Source organism: Cimex lectularius, unplaced genomic scaffold, assembly GCF_000648675.2.
Source record: "Cimex lectularius strain Harlan isolate CLEC.00 unplaced genomic scaffold, Clec_2.1 scaffold339, whole genome shotgun sequence".
Classification (NCBI taxonomy): Eukaryota; Metazoa; Arthropoda; class Insecta; order Hemiptera; family Cimicidae; genus Cimex; species Cimex lectularius.
The window spans coordinates 217,731-234,592 of record NW_019393118.1 but is presented as its reverse complement, the minus strand read 5'-3'; the positions used below and the strand labels follow the sequence as shown (position 1 = coordinate 234,592).

At 32.2% G+C, this 16,862-nt stretch overlaps 1 long non-coding RNA gene across 1 annotated transcript in view; it reads left to right on the top strand.

The window, feature by feature from the left end:
• Positions 1-16,862, top strand: part of LOC112128106 — a 138,619-nt gene that overhangs the window by 92,754 nt on the left and 29,003 nt on the right. Inside the window, exon 3 of the long non-coding RNA XR_002910865.1 lies at positions 10,518-10,543. This is a non-coding gene — a long non-coding RNA (uncharacterized LOC112128106). The remainder of the gene's footprint in view (positions 1-10,517; positions 10,544-16,862) is intronic.

The following is a 16,862-nucleotide window of genomic DNA, read 5'->3' as shown; positions in this document are numbered from 1 at the left end:
TGTGGCATGGCTACACATGGTTTATGGCTATAAAGCCAATAAAAAAAAAAAAAAAAAAAAAAATCGAATACATCAATGTTTCGATATATCGGTGAATTTAAAATGCCGATGATAAGGACATATCCCTGAAAATTATCGATATTCTGTCAAAACACGTATTTTTCAAAACATCGATATTTAAATTATTGATTTTTCTCATATCGATATTTAATAAAAATGAGATGCTCAAATGGCTGCAGTTCAATAAAGACAGGAAAGAGAAGGAATAGACGCGGAGGGCCGGAGACAAACCTCAGCTGTTTGTCGGCCCATAAACCTTCCACTTTATATGTATATATTGGGTTGTCCGGAAAATAATGCAGGATTTTGGTATTAAACAAAAAAAAAGAAACTAGTTACTTTAAAGCAATGTTCTTTAATCAAAATAATTTCCNTATATATATATATATATATATATATATATATATATATATGTTTGAAATACATCGATGTATTTTTATTAAATATCGATATGAGAAAAATCAATAATTTAAATATCGATATTTTGAAAAATACATGTTTTGACAGAATATCGATATTTTTCAGGAATATGTCCTTAATCAATCATCAAATTAATCGATATATCGAAACATTGATGTATTCGATTAAATATCGGAGAAACATCGGTGATTTAATAAGTTGATAGTTTGAATAAATAAATAACAATTGACGTATCGTCGATAATTTTCAGGGATATGGTTTTATAATCGATGTTTTAAATATATCGATGTTTTTGATAAAATATCGATATGAGAAAAATCAATAATTTAAAATATCAATATTTTGAACAAATGCCTGTTTTGGCACAATATCGATAATTTTCCGGGCCTTATCATCGATGTTTGAAAGAAATCGATCAACAAAACAACGATGTATTTAGTTAAATGTCGATCTGAGAAACAGCGATGTTTTAATAGGTTAATAGTTTGACATTTTGACACAACATCGATAATTTGGAGGGAAATGGCATTATCATCGATGTAATTGATTGAATATCATAATTAAATGAAATATATACATAACTAATTAATCATTGATTAAATATCTTTTAAGAAATCGCTTTTTGAAAAAAACTGTCTGTTGCAATATCGAAAGTTGTCAGGGATATGTCCTTATCATTGATGTTTGAAATATATCGATGTATTTTGATTAAATATCGATATGAGAAAAATCAATAATTTAAATATCGATATTTTGAAAAATGTTTTGACAGAATATCGATAATTTTCTGTAATATGTCCTTATCATCGACATTTTAAATTCATCGATATATCGAAATATATGTTCGTTATGTATAAACAGATGTATTTTTAGTAAATACCGATCAAAGAAACATCAATGTTTTATGATATCGATAGTTTAAGAAAAACTGGTTTTGTCATAACTGAATATATAACGAAACATCGATGTATTTTAGTAAATATCGATCTGAGAAACATCGACGATTTAATAGGTCTATAGTTTGAAAAATACACGTTTTGACATACCATCGATAATTTTCAGGGATATGGTTTTATATATAACGAAACATCGATGTATTCTATTAAAGTTATTCAGATATCGATTAACGGTCACTAATCTCTACACATATTCTATTAAATATCGATCTGAGGAACATCGATGTCTTATGATATCGATAGTTCAAGAAAACCATGTTTGACAGAATATCGATCATTTTAAGGAATATGATCTAATAATTGACATTTTGAAGATATCGAATCATCGAAACATCCGTGGTTTATAGTACTTATTTTTTTAATTAATGTTTTTGACAAAATATCGATGCTTGAAAACATTTATTTTTTGATTAAATATCGATATTTGAAACAGTTGTATATCGTCAAATATCGATATTAGGAAACATCGATGTTTTAAGATGTTGATAGTTTGAAAAAAAAATCTTTTGACAGAATATCGAAAAATACATAGATTTTTATCTTTATCACCGATCTTATAATATTGTTGATATATTAAATCCATTATATTTAGTAGTCTATTGACAAAATTACTTCTTTCAGTTGATTAATCTTTTTATGTACGGTTTTTGATTGAAATGAAAATTGTTGATATAAATTGTTGCATTTCATCAAATATCGATATGACAAACATTGATGTATTTTATTTAACATAGATGTTAGGGATGTTTTATGATGAAATATCCGCAATGAGCGTGCTATCTCGTACTTATCGTGTGTTCAAAACATCTGTATTTTTATAACTGCCGATATTAAGAAATAGATTCATTTTTACAAGTTTGATATATGAAATTATCCTATAACCATCGATGTTTGGAAGTATAGATTTTTAATAGTTTCCAGGTGTCGATATTTTAATCAATTATACAGATTTTTTTTAAGAATCTCTAATAAATCAAAATAAATCGCTGTTACTCGTATTGATATTTAAAGAAATATTTCAATGTATTCAATTTTCGATTCTTAATCAAAATTTCGATGTATCGATATTTAATCAAATACATCGATTTTTCAGTATATTGATATTTTCTCAAACTACAACAATGTTTTCTGAAATTGATATTTCGTCAAATACATCAATGTTTTACATCGATACTGAACCAAATAAATCGATGTTTCCAGGTGTCGATATTTTAATCAATTATACAAATTTTTTTTAAGAATCTCTAATAAATCAAAATAAATCGCTGTTACTCGTATTGATATTTAAAGAAATATTTCAATGTATTCAATTTTCGATTCTTAATCAAAATGCATCAAAATTTCGATGTATAGATATTTAATCAAATACATTGCTTTTTTTTAATTTTTGATAATTAATCAAAATAAATTGATGTTTTCAAGTAAATATAATTTTCTAATTTAGCTACATCGATGGTTCCTATCGCAATAAACTTTAAATAGACGGGGCCAGTATGAATTTTATGTATTATGTACTACGTTATGTAGTAAAAATTAAAAAATATCAACATGTGGTAACCAAATATTCTTAAAACGACCTTCAACATCCAGCAATAAAACTTTGAATTTTCTCGGATATTACACGCCTCTAAATTCGGTATAAAAAATATTTAACAGTAAGATCGTTTTTTAATCGTTTTTAAATTATCCAAATAAATTAAGAAATAAGCATTTTTCACGGTAGACTGTAAAAAATCTCAAATGAAGTCTTTTAATTGGTGAATTATGGTTTAATTAGTCCCAGCAAACGGGGCCCGAATTAGCTTTTCGGTCCGAAGTTCAATTCCAAAGGGTCACATGCATGAAAAAAGGCCATATAACTGCGGCAATATCGCGATTTCTGAAACACGTCAAACCGCACACAACTTTCAATGTAGATGAAAGTTTGATTACGATTCAAATGTTTTTTAAATTCATATACATTACTCTAAAGAGTTTCAGGTTAATATCGTTGTTTCTGCTTGTGAGATTTGTTAATTACCTGTAGCTTCTCAGTACAACCTGGTCTGCAATTTTTCGCTGGTTTCCTCAACCAGCTTTTTCGCCATTTTCAATTATTGGTAGATTTCCTTTAAACAATGAAAAGCAGTATGATTTACGTTTTTTGTTTTAGCTACAAAGTAAATTGTGTTTAATTTTTAAATAAACATTAATAGTTCAAAACATCGATTTTTTTTAGATAAAATATAGTTTCTTCAAAACTGCGGTATGATAAAATATTGATTTTGGCGAGACAATTGTTGTAGGATAATAGGTAATTCAAACATCGATAGTTTTAATATATAGATTTTTCGAAATATCGATAGTTCCTAGGTACAATATTGATTCTTTGAAACGATATACGTTTTACGAATTTTTAAGAAATATCAATATTTGGAAACATGTATGGCTTGTTATAACGATAGTAGTTTTTAGAAAAACCATCCTTGCGTTACTACGATATATTTAAAATATATCGATGGTATTTTATAAACCTAGCAATTTTTAGAAAAAACTCATCCTAGCGTTAGTACGATATATTGTGTTTAAAATATATAAAACACAAAACTTACATATTTAATATTTTTAGTCGAATTTCAAAATTTACTTTTTTTGGGTGAAAAATTATACGGGGTATCTCAGGCCTAGTTCAACTTTAAAAAATACTCATTAAATTCACTATTTTTCGTGGTCCGCTTGACCAATTAATGCCATTCAATTAATTAAGGTTTTTAGTTGAGATAAAAAAGTCAGTGTGACGAGCGGGATTCGAACCCACGACCATGGGCTTGATACGCCGCTACATTACCACCTGAGCTCCACTCGGGCACCATTCCCATCTCAACACCAGCTTTTGAATTTTTCCTCCTTTTTGCCATTTTTCAAATGTCGTGTAATCTATTTGATTCGCGGCGACAAATGAAATAGACACGGAGAGCTTTAGTGAAGTATACTTCGTTTAACTCATTAAATTCACTGGTTTTCGTGGTCCGCTTGACCAATTAATGTCATTCAATTAATTAAGGTTTTTAGTTGAGATAAAAAAGCCGTTGAAAGATGGCAAAAAGGAGGGAAAATTCAAAAGGTGGGGTTGAGATGGGAAGTTAGTGCCCAAGGGGATCGAAGTCACGATAGCTCGTGGTAGAGTAGCGGCGTATCAAGCGAAGGTCGTGGGTTCGAATCCCGCTCGTGACACTGATTTTTTTATCTTAACTAAAAACCTTAATTAATTTAAAAATACTACAATTTACATCGTGACGCATCATTTTAAAGAATGTTTTACGCTTAAAACATTGTTCCAATCGAAGTTTAAATTGGTCAAAAAATGACAAAGTAATCGCAACAAAAAACCAGCAGAGTAATTTCGACGAGGAGCTGAATATTTTATCGTAAATCGGCGAAAATCCGAATTCCTCTCTCCGAAAGGTAGGAAAGGTTTTCGATTTTTCAAAAAATAAAATAAAGAGATGTACTCCGGACTTATAATTTTAAGCCGTATCGCTCTCATCTTGTCAAGGACTTTGGGACTCTGATTATAACAGGCGTCTAACGTTCCTGGCACAAATGCCGATTTGTGAGGCTGAGGAAAACGTTCTTCCATACATCCTACGGACTGACGAATCCAAGTTCACATCTAATGGTACAATAAACAATTAAAATTTTCGAACTTGAGCACAGGAAAATCCGAGAATTTTATACTCTTGTCATCATTAGGCGGTTTACAGTATCAACGTTTGGTGTGGACTTCTCGGAAATAAATTAATTGGGATTTATTTCTACGAAAATAATTTAAATGGTGTTCAGTTCCAAGGAATGTGGTGTTTTTTGACCGTAGCCAATAATTATTTTGAGATCGTGAGATACGGTCTGGTGTGACGTAGGTTTTAGAAAAACATTTTCTTTTTCATGCCAACGTTTCGATCTTTATTGAGATAATTTTCCGGGCTCAAAGAGTTTGTTTTCCGTGAGATGTCATCCTTGTGTGTCGTTGGGCGCTCTCAACACGACACACAAGAATGACACATCTACACGGAAAAAAACACTTTGAGCCCTGAAGATGATCTCAATAAAGATCGAAACGTTGGCACGATAAAGAAAAAGTTTTTCTAAAACCTACGTCACACCAGACCGCACCTCACGATCTCCAAATAATCATTTTTTGAAGGAGATTTTACCACTACTATTAGATGACGTGTCCCGGATCTGTTCCCTCCAGTGTTCACCCGATTTAACTTCATTCGGTTATTTTCTTTGGGTCCATTTAAAAAACAGTGTTTACCCAATAATGACCCAGCAACCTCAGTTGATAAACTGCGGCAAAGGGTGGAAAATGCTTGTCAATCCATCTCCCTTGACTTTATCGCTCTGAGCACCGGTGAAGAGCGGTTAAAAAGAGCCAATCTTTGCATCTTTACGCAATTTCGAACCTGAAATGAGTTTAAAATATAGCAAACCAAATGACTGTTTTTTTCAAAGTTTTTGCCATAATTTTAGATTTTTTAAGTATATTTAAAATCCTATTTAACCATTGTTTTCAGCTCAAAAAATTCTTTAAAATGATGCGTCAGGATGTATAGGGGCGTATTTGAAAAGTGCCCAAGTTGAACTGGGCCGGAGTTAACATGTCTAATTTTTATCCAAAAAAGGTAAAAATTTGAAATTTGTCTAAAAATGATTAAACACCTATTTTTTGTTTTTGCGATAGCATCATTGGTTCAAGAGAAATTCAGCGGGCCATCTAAATAGGACACCCTGTATATTATTTGAAAGATCAATATGCACGTTTAATCTTCCTTGGTATTTTATAAACCCAGCAATTTTTAGAAAATCATAATCTAGCCTTACTACAATATATTTAAAATATATACGTGAATATTATTTGACACATCAATATTTTTAATAGAACAGAATTTTTTTATGTGTATATTATTTGAAAGATCAATATATACGTTTGATTNTTTTAGAAAAAACATAACGTAGGTTTACTACGATATATTTAAAACATATACGTGTATATTATTTGAAACATCAATATTTTGAATGGAACAGAATTTTTTTATATGTATATTATTTGAAAGATCAATATACACGTTTGATTCAATATCGATAAAAACATCGATGTTATTTTATAAACTGAACAATTTTTAGAAAAAATATTTAAAATATATACGTGTATATTATTTGAAACATCAATATTTTTGATAGAACAGAATTTTTTATATGTATATTATTTGAAAGGCCAATATACACGTTTGATTCAATATCTATAAAAACATCGATTTTTTTGTATGACATATGAACATATGCAATCATCGATGGTATTTTATAAACCTAGCAATTTTTACAAAAAACATAACCTACCTTTACTACGATATATTTAAAACATATACGTGTATATTATTTGAAACATCAATATTTTGANTGGCACGATAAAGAAAATGTTTTTCTGAAACCTACATCACACCAGACCGCATCTCACGATTTCTAAATAAATATCGATTAACGGTCACTAATCACCACACATCCATACACGTTTGATTAAATATCGATAAAAACATCGATGTTTTTTATATGAAATATCAATATTTGGAATCTTCGATGGTATTTTATATATTTAAAATATGTATGTCTATATTATTTGAAACATCAATATTTTTAATAGAACAGAATTTTTTTTATGGAACATTATTATCTGATAGAACACGCAAACCGTGATGATCGGAGACGACGATGCTTGCTATAATTGACATTTTGTTGGACAATTTAATTTTAATTTGTCAACGAGGCGACCTCTTGGAGGCAATTTTCCATGTGAACTTCCCCTCAACTAGATAATATCGGAAATTTTGTCACATCCCTTTACGCCCTCCCCCCTCAGCCGACCCGACCCGACCAACTAACAGTTTTAATCGATGACAAATGACAGTGATTTCACCCTGAAAATTGGGCCGGTGAGCGTCGAAGCGGCAATTATTTAAATTGCTCCAACATTCTGAGACGCCTTTCGGCCAAGAGCTATCCAAACAGGGAGGCCGAGCGACTTACCGGCCCACTCCTCGATGCCTTGTTTGCTCCATTAACCACCCCAGGAAGAGACCCACTCGTAACTTAATTGGGACCTATCCCCCCCCAAAGGATAATTCACTCTGCAGTATTTTCCTATATTATCGACTATAGATTTCTGTTTGGCCTGACTGGGTGTAAATTTGGTTAACAAAAATTATACATTACAATTTTATGAATTATCTAGTTTTCAAAAAATCACTGGTATAAGGTTAAAAAATCAACTTCAAAGCATCGGTGATTTCTTAGAAAAAATATCGATTTGTCAAACACCCATATATTCAAAACAAAATATCGGTTCTTAAAAATATCGATGTTCTAGAAAAATGATCGATTCTTCGAAACATCAATAGTTTTTGATAAAAATATCGATTCTTTAAAACATTCATTGATTTAGAATAAAACATTGTTATTTTAAAGATATTAATGGATAAAATATCGCTTCTTCTAAAGATCGAAAGTTTTAGAAAATTCGATTATTCAAACATAGCTTATTATAGATTAAAACCTATATTTGAAACAACCATGGCTTATGGATAAAATATCGATTCTCTTAAGCATTAATGGTTTTTGGGTAAAATATCGATTCTCAATCATCTATGACTGTAACTGAAAATATTGTTGGGAACAACTATGGCTTTTGTATAAAATATCGATTTTTCAAACATCTATGATTTTGTTTATAATATTGATTATTCTAAACACCCATGGTTTATGGATAAAATATCGATTCTTCAAAAGTGTATCATTATAGTATATAATAATTAAAATTCACTAATTTCGTGGTCCGCTTGACCAATTAATATATTACAATTAATTAAGGTTTTTAGTTGAGATAAAAGCGTAATTGGTCAAGCGGACCACGAAATTAGTGAATTTAATGAATTAAAATTAAGTATACTTCACTAAAGCTCTCCGTGGCCATTTCATTTGTCGCCGAGAATCCAATCCGATTACACGACATTTGAAAAATGGCAAAAAGGAGGGAAAATTCAAAAGGTGGGGTTGAGATGGGAAGTTAGTGTCCGAGTGGATCGAGGTCACGATAGCTCAAGTGGTAGTGTATCGCGTATCATGTCGAAGGTCGTGGGTTCGAATCCAGTTGTGGGCTGAAATGACCTAGATGTCGGAAGCCCCAGTCAAAAAAAAATTGATTATTCTAAACACCCATGGTTTATGAATAAAATATCGATTCTTCAAACATCGATTATTTTAGTTTATAATATTGATTATTCTAAACACTCATGCTTTATGGATAACATATCGATTCTTTAAAAGTCTTTAATTTTAGTTTATAATATTGATTATTCTAAACACCCATGATATATGGATAAAATATCGATTCTTCAAAAGTCACTGATTTTAGTTTATAATATTATTGTAATATTTTAAAACACTCATGCTTTATGGAAAAAATATCGATTCTCAAAAGTCTATGATTTTAGGATATAATATTGATTATTCCAAACACTCATGGTTTATGGATAACATATCGATTCTTTAAAAGTCTTTGATTTTAGTTTATAATATTACCACTCTAAAGACCCATTGTTTATGGATAAAATATCGATTCTTCTAAACATCGATAGTTTAGATAAAATATCAATTATCAACCAACGCTGATTATAGTTATAATATTGAGTATTCTAAACACATATGATTTAATATCGATGATAAACTAAAGCCTATGATTTTAGATTATAACATTGACTATTCTAAACAACCATGGTTTATGGATAAAATATCGACTCTTTGAAACATTTATGGTTTTAGTTTATAATATTGGTTATTCTAAATATGCAAAGTTTTTGGATAAAATATCGATTCTTCAAAAATCGATGATTTTAGGTTACACAATAATATTGGTTATTCTAAACACCCGTCGTTTATGAATAAAATAACGGCTCTTTGAAACATCTATGATTTCTGAATAAAATATCGATTTTTTAAACATCTATGATTTTAGGTGTAAATATTAATTGTTCGAAACATCCATCGCCTGTGGTTAACATCGAGCATTCACCAAAACATTGATAATTTCTTCGTTTTTAAATAAAATATCGTTTCTTTAAACGATGTTTTTTTTATATATCGATACATCGGAACATCGTTGTTTTTTATATAATGTTTATTCGAAAAAAAGTTACAAAATCCATACTTGGATACAGTGATCTTTAAAAAAAATAATGGTAACGTGAAAAATCAAAAGTATTTCTTTAACAATAATTAATTTTTTTATGCAACAAATATACTCTATTATGAATGCCTTTTTTTATCTACATATCAACCCCCCACGTTGTCGTCTTGGCGCAGATGCCGATAAGACGTACAAATTTTCTTTTGCCAGGGATAAAATCGAAGTGTTTGTATTGTAGTACGGTTTTTCCCCCTTATGACCCTATGAGCTTAGAAGGCTTATCCACGTTATATTCTGATAGTAAGGTAGACACATTTCCCAAAAATAAACTTTACCCGAGCATCAGACCTTTTCCTTTTTGATTAGTATATAACATCACCCTGTATGTACTTTTTATAGAGAATGTGATTAGTTAAAGATATCCGTTCTCACAAGGACAATGTTGTACATAGCATCAAAAATGCTCAAAGGGAGACATGAAGTATCTTGATTTGAGCAACGTTGCCTCCCTTTGATTTGCAATTCTGACTGGGTAAAAATTCCATTTATGACTTCAAAAAATAATTAACGGCATATAAGAAAGGCGGTAGAGAGGAAACAGATACAGCAGAAAGAATTTTAAATTGCTTAATGCGAATTTTTTAGATTTATTCTAACAGCCAAATTTTTCACTGTCTTTTCTGCTGACGATAATGTAACAGAACAAACTGAAAGGTGACAAAAAGAAAACCTAATTCGTTTGTTGAAAAATTGCGAATAAATTATTTCACAATAATAACCAACTAAATTATGTTCCTTTTAATAAAAAAATTGTTCTTTGTAAATTAAAAATAAAATCCTCTTATCGGCTGTTTTTGTTCCAGGCCCGAAGCAGAAGATAGTAAACAAGGTAAGTAATTTGCAGCTAATGAAAGCCTTTTCAAAGGAGGTAAATAAATGAGATTCGGTTCCCACTCGTTTTTCGTATTAAAACCCCCGCTGACCGACTTCGAATAAAGACTAATCATTTTTTTAAATCAATTTTAAAAATCAGACATCAAAAGAGCAAAGAATTTTCAATTCCGCACGGTTCTATTTAAAGGTAAGTATTAAAAATACGGTTTAAAAGTCAGATCGGCCGTAAAGCGTCGGCGTTTAAAGTAAATGGCCGGTCCAAAGCAGAATTGCAGAGGACATGATACTATGGAAATTCCATTGTTCTGCTGTTAACAATCGACGTCGCGTGTCATGCCTTGGCTCCATACAGAGAGCGTGTAGGAATGCCGCCAGATTTAAGAATAGTACTCGGACACGACAGGTAGATTCAGCGTCTCTTGTTCCGCGTTGTAGGGGAAGTGTAAATTTTTGATTCCAATAGCCGTCAAAATATGACTTTTGTGTTTTGTGAGTGTATTCATTAGAGTGAAAGGGGAGGGGCTGATGATGAAATAGCAACCCCATCGCCCCTCGAGCTGTGTACGTGACTTCGGTCGATGGTCGAATATATNTTTTGTTCATTTTAGGGTGAAGAATCTACTGGAGAAGTTTGTAGCACGAGTAGCAATTCACCCTGTATATATATATAATATATATATTATATATATAAACTACCCCATCGACCCCAATTAGATTAGTTTGTTATTGTATGGAGGTCTATGGAGGAATATTGAGTACTTCATATACTAAAAAGAATGAATGCAATGTATATAGGTGAGAATGTATTTATTTGTGTGAATGAGCATTGAATTTGTCTTGTATATTCCGCATGCAAACAATCGGGGTCAAACTCATCGATAATAAGGAACATCGTAATTTCTTTGCCATAATCGAAACGCCAAGTTAATCTGAACTGGTTGATGTTGATGTAAAAGTCGAATCGAAAAAAAGATGTAACTATCGGTATTTTATACGCCTCGGTGTTTCGATGGAGGTTATTATCATTGACATTTCATGAATTCACCTTCGTTGTCTCGATACATCGATGTTTTTATCATCGATTTTAATTAACCTCCTTGCATCAATGTAGTTTGTTCAAGGTATTGATGTTTTATCATAGTTTTTCAATATTATACCCTCGGGATTGTTATGTAGCGATATTTTAACATCGATATTCAGTGAGTACACGCTCAATGTTTCGATACATCGATATTTTCTCGTTAGAGTTTTATAATCGATATTCCATGAATATACCTTTGATATTATCATGCATCGATTTTTTTATCGTCGATATTTAATAAATACACTTTGATTTCTTGATTCTTCGATGCTTTATTGTAGTCATTCTATGAATGTAATATACATTTTTGTATTATACGCTGTATGATTAGAAGCATTGATGTTTTCCCATAATTATTCTGTGATTATACCCTCGGTGCTTGTATCCATTGACCTTTTATCACCGATATTCCACTTATGTACCCAATGATTCAATACATCTAGTATTATCATTGATATCCCATGAATATTCCCTCGGTGATACGATTATTTATGTTTTAACTTAGCTTTGCTATGATTACATCCTCGGGGTTTCGATGCATCGTTACTCTGTGAATATACGCTCAATATTTTGATAAATCGATATTTATTCATTTGTGTTTTATGATCGATATTACATATTATTCGATCGATATTATTATCATCGATTGATTTTGTATCGTCGAAATTCCATGAATACGCCTTCGATGTTTTACACATCGATACTTTATCATAGAAATTTCATAAATATAACCTAGCAAATTAATAGAAATGATAAATGATGGATTGAGTGTGGTGTTCAATCCTTTTTAAAAAGATAGTTCCTACTCACAGTAAGTTGTTTTGCAACGATCAGGATTTCGAGCCTTTTAGCTCATCATCAGGTTGAAGGACTTCTACAACCACGCCTCTCGACATGAATGGCCAAAGTGAAACCGCTGATACCTCCGCCAACGCGACGTTCCAATTAGCAGCTGATTTTTTTAATGGCGCTCAATTTGAACGTGCTATTTTTAAACAAGAAGGTTTTAGAATAGCTTTTAGAAGTACGGGTTCACTTAAAAACGTGAAAAAATTTATTGTTGGAAACAATTATGGCTTTTGTATAAAATATCGATTCTTCAAACATCTACGATTTTAGGTTAAAATCTTGATTCTTCAAAACACCGAAGTATATGCTTAACAACGATTTCAAAACGTCGATACCCTTACGACTAAATATCTATTCATCAAAATGTTAACGGTTTCATAGTAAAATATCTATTATTTGAAAAAATTATAGTTTTCGTATAAAATATCGATACTTTTTTAGCGTCGATAGTTGTTTACGCCCGGAGGACCAAAAATTAAAACGCAGTGATCTGCATAAACTTTAAAGATTCCAAACAGAAATTGAAGGCCCAAAATAAATAAAAGAAAAAGAAATCAAATTCAGATAATGGGTGACACACCTCGTCCTCCTCGTCGACAACCCGTGGACTTCGGGCGAAGCTTCAATTCAACAACAGAAAAATTGGCGAACGCCGTTTTTCATCGATATCCTTTTAAAATACGTTTGTTGTTTCAACTACAGATATTTTAACATTGATATTTCATTATATAACCAATATTTTAATGGATCGATTTTTAACATCGATTCTCAATGCATATACAATCGATATTTCGATGCAGAGATATATAATAATCGATATTGCATATTACCTCGCTACGTGTATCTATCGATGTTTCGATAAATCGAGCGCTCATCTTCGATATGCGATTAATGCACGTTCCTGTTAATATACGTTCGACGTTTTGATCCATCTATCTTTTATGATCGAAATTCTTTTAATATAGTCTCGATATTGCGCTCTATCGATATTTTTTTTGAAATATGGACAATTTATATATTCAAGATATAAAAACCATCGAAAATTCGTCAAAACCCGTCAACTATTAGGCTCGTCGATAATTGATCCAATAATATCGATATATATTATATGTTGTATTAATATATGTATATCTTAATAATTGCTGATATTTTTTTAAATATTATAGTGAAGAATACGCCAGTTTATAATTTCTTTAAAAATTTGTAGAAGAGTGGCATAAGCGGCGAGTAAAATTTTTTAATATTAAAACGTGATTTTCTTCGTTTTTATTCCGAGATAAAAATTTTATCGGGTGTTGTCATGTGGAATGTTTTATTGGACCTTTTCAATGCGTTCTGCATTATTTGACGATTGGATTATATTTACCGAGAATTTCATCATCTACCAATAATATCAGTGAACGAGCATAGACGCCTAAATCTGATGTGCATCTTAAAACAGATCAAGTTTGATGATCCTTTGATCATATTTTAAAGTTAATTAATCTTTATGAAGGGTATTGGTTGAGATAAAAAGTCAGTGTCACGAGCGGGATTCGAACCCACGACCTTCGGCTAAATACGCTACTGTTCTACCACTTGAGCTATCGTGACTTTTATCCGCTCGGACACTTTTCACAATGTCAAATGTCAAAATTCAGAAAAACATGGTACTCTCAACACGACACGCAAGAATGGCACAATTACACAGAAGACAAATACTTTGAGCCATGAAGATGATCTCAATAAAGATCGAAACGTTGGCACGATAAAGGAAATGCTTTTCTGAAAACCTACGTCACACCAGACCGCATCTCACGATTTCTGAATAATTATCGATTAACGGTCACTAATCACCACACACCTTTCATAAAGATTAATTAATTGAAAAAAGTTAATTGGTCAATCGGACCACGAACTGTAATGGAGTTATTTTAAAGGTTTGATTCGACCTATGTTGTCTTTTTTTCTGTGCGGATTGGCGCGTCGCAAGTTACTCAAAAGGATTGCGGGTACGAGGTGTAGCGTAGGCAACTTTTTTCAAAAGGTCACATTTTATTTCCTTGAATGAAGTTCAGTTCAACTGTAATATAATATGAGTGAATTTATTATTATTATCTTTGCGTTTATGGTAGGTGGGGGTATTAGATCATCCAAAGCGTAACTGATCCTATCCTTCATACTTTATATGCGTTTAAAGGTAGCGTTATGCGCGTTTACTCTCGCCTTTTTTATATCAAAATGTTTTAAACGGTTATTACTTTATTTTTTACTTAATTGCCTTGTGAAAAAGCGTTTTGAAATTGTATTTCATCTCGTACGCCATACTTCAAGGAGTTTTCCCCCCGGTGACTTACGGTTTCCCAATTGTAAGGGGATTTTCTTTAAGAGGAGAGCCTCCGGGGTTCTGATGTTTGAGTAATGGAGAGATCACAAACGCATTATTAGGCCGGAGTTCCTGTAATTTGCCACTGCCTCCGAGGATTACGGCACGATTCATCATGCCGCCCGGGGAGCTCCGTTTCAATTTTGGGCTCGTCCAGCATCGCTAATTTAATTTTAGAAAAAGCCGGCCGAGACATGTCGCCGTGTAATTTGGTCGTGTTGAAGGTTGCAAAAAAAACCTGATTTCTCTCTTAAAAAATTACTCTGTTAAAGAAAACTGAAAGGTTACAGCATTGATATGAGATATCATCTCTCACCCGTCCCTAACCTTAAAATTAATTTCACTAATTCCATGGACCGCTTGACCAATTAATATATTACAATTAACTAAGGTTTTTAGTTGAAATAAAAAAGTCAATGGCACGAGCGGGATTCGAACCCACGATCTTCGGCTAGATAGGCCGCTGCTCTACCACTTGAGCTATCCTGACCTCAATCCAATCTGACATTCCCATCTCAACCTCACCTTTTGAATTTTCCCTCCTTTTTGCCATTTTTTTAATCTCAACTAAAACCTTAATTAATTGTAATATATTAATTGGTCAAGCGGACCACGAAACTAGTGAATTTAATAAATTTAAAATGAAGTATACTTCACTAAAGCTCTCCGTGGCCATTTCATTTGTCGCCGAGAATCCAATCCGATTACACGACATTTAAAAAATGGCAAAAAGGAGGGAAAATTCAAAAGGTGGGGTTGAGATGGGAAGTTAGTGTCCGAGTGGATCGAGGTCATGATAGCTCAAGTGGTAGAGCAGCGGCGTATGTAGACGAACATCGTGGGTTCGAATCCCGCTCGTGACACTGACGTTTTTATCTCAACTAAAAACCTTAATTAATCTTAAAATTAATCCAAACTTTTTTCTTTTTTAAACGAGAGTTCGCAACAGCGGATCCCATATAAACCCTCAAGGTGCCGGTGTTTTGGAAAAAAAGTCCATTTGTAAGTATGTCGGTTTCGAATGCAGGGCCGCTGGATTCGAACCCTGGACCTTTACCTTACAGTCAAGAGCGCGGTGTCAATGCCTAAACCGTTGCGGTCACCCCCCCCAAACCGTATTAGTGTACTAATACGTACTAAACTGTATGTCCCCATCTAGTCTAACCCATCCCCATCCTAACCTAACTTAACCTAACCTTACCCTAACCCTTACCCAACCTAACCAAATTTAATCCATTAACAAACTCAACTCGTACCCAACCTAGCATAACCTTACCATTATCATACTCTATCTTATACTAACATTAGGGCTTCCTCAAAATATCGTCAATGTAAAACCGAATGAAAAAACAGTGTGAAGAAGATAGGCATCCGTAGAGTTCCGTTGTTTGTGAGTTACTGAACGGATTTCGCACTTAGCACATATTTTAGTTATCTGCACGAAAGGTTACTTCGCTTGTTCGCCGATGGATTTGGTGAGACACCGAATTAAGCAGTGGTGAGTTCTTTCACCGGATGAAACATCGATGATATTTTGAAAGTACCTTATCTAATCACACACACCCTAACAAAACTAACCATTTCGAAAAATACTGGGTGTTCGACTACTCGTGTTACAAACTTTGCCAGTAGATTCTACATTCAAAATGGAACCAAAAAGGCCTAATTAACTATGGTTAGGGATCTCAGCAGTTTGGGAGTTATTTCACTTTTTCTGATTTTTGAATATTTCACGACCTTGCTTCAAATAAACAATGATAAATCCAAAACTAAAAGGTTTTGGACAAATCCGTTCAGGCCATTGAAAGGCACGTTAAATTTCCAATAACATCCGATCAATACTAAATGTGTAATCGTTATTGACATAAGTGTTTTAGTGAGAACTTCGAAATTTATTTTTCAACGTTGAAAAACTCACTAAAGTGATTTTAAACTACTATTTCCAAACCTAGAGACCAGCAAATTTTTCTTATCCTTGATCAATTTCTTCAACTTTGAAAGAAGTAATTAAAAAAGCAA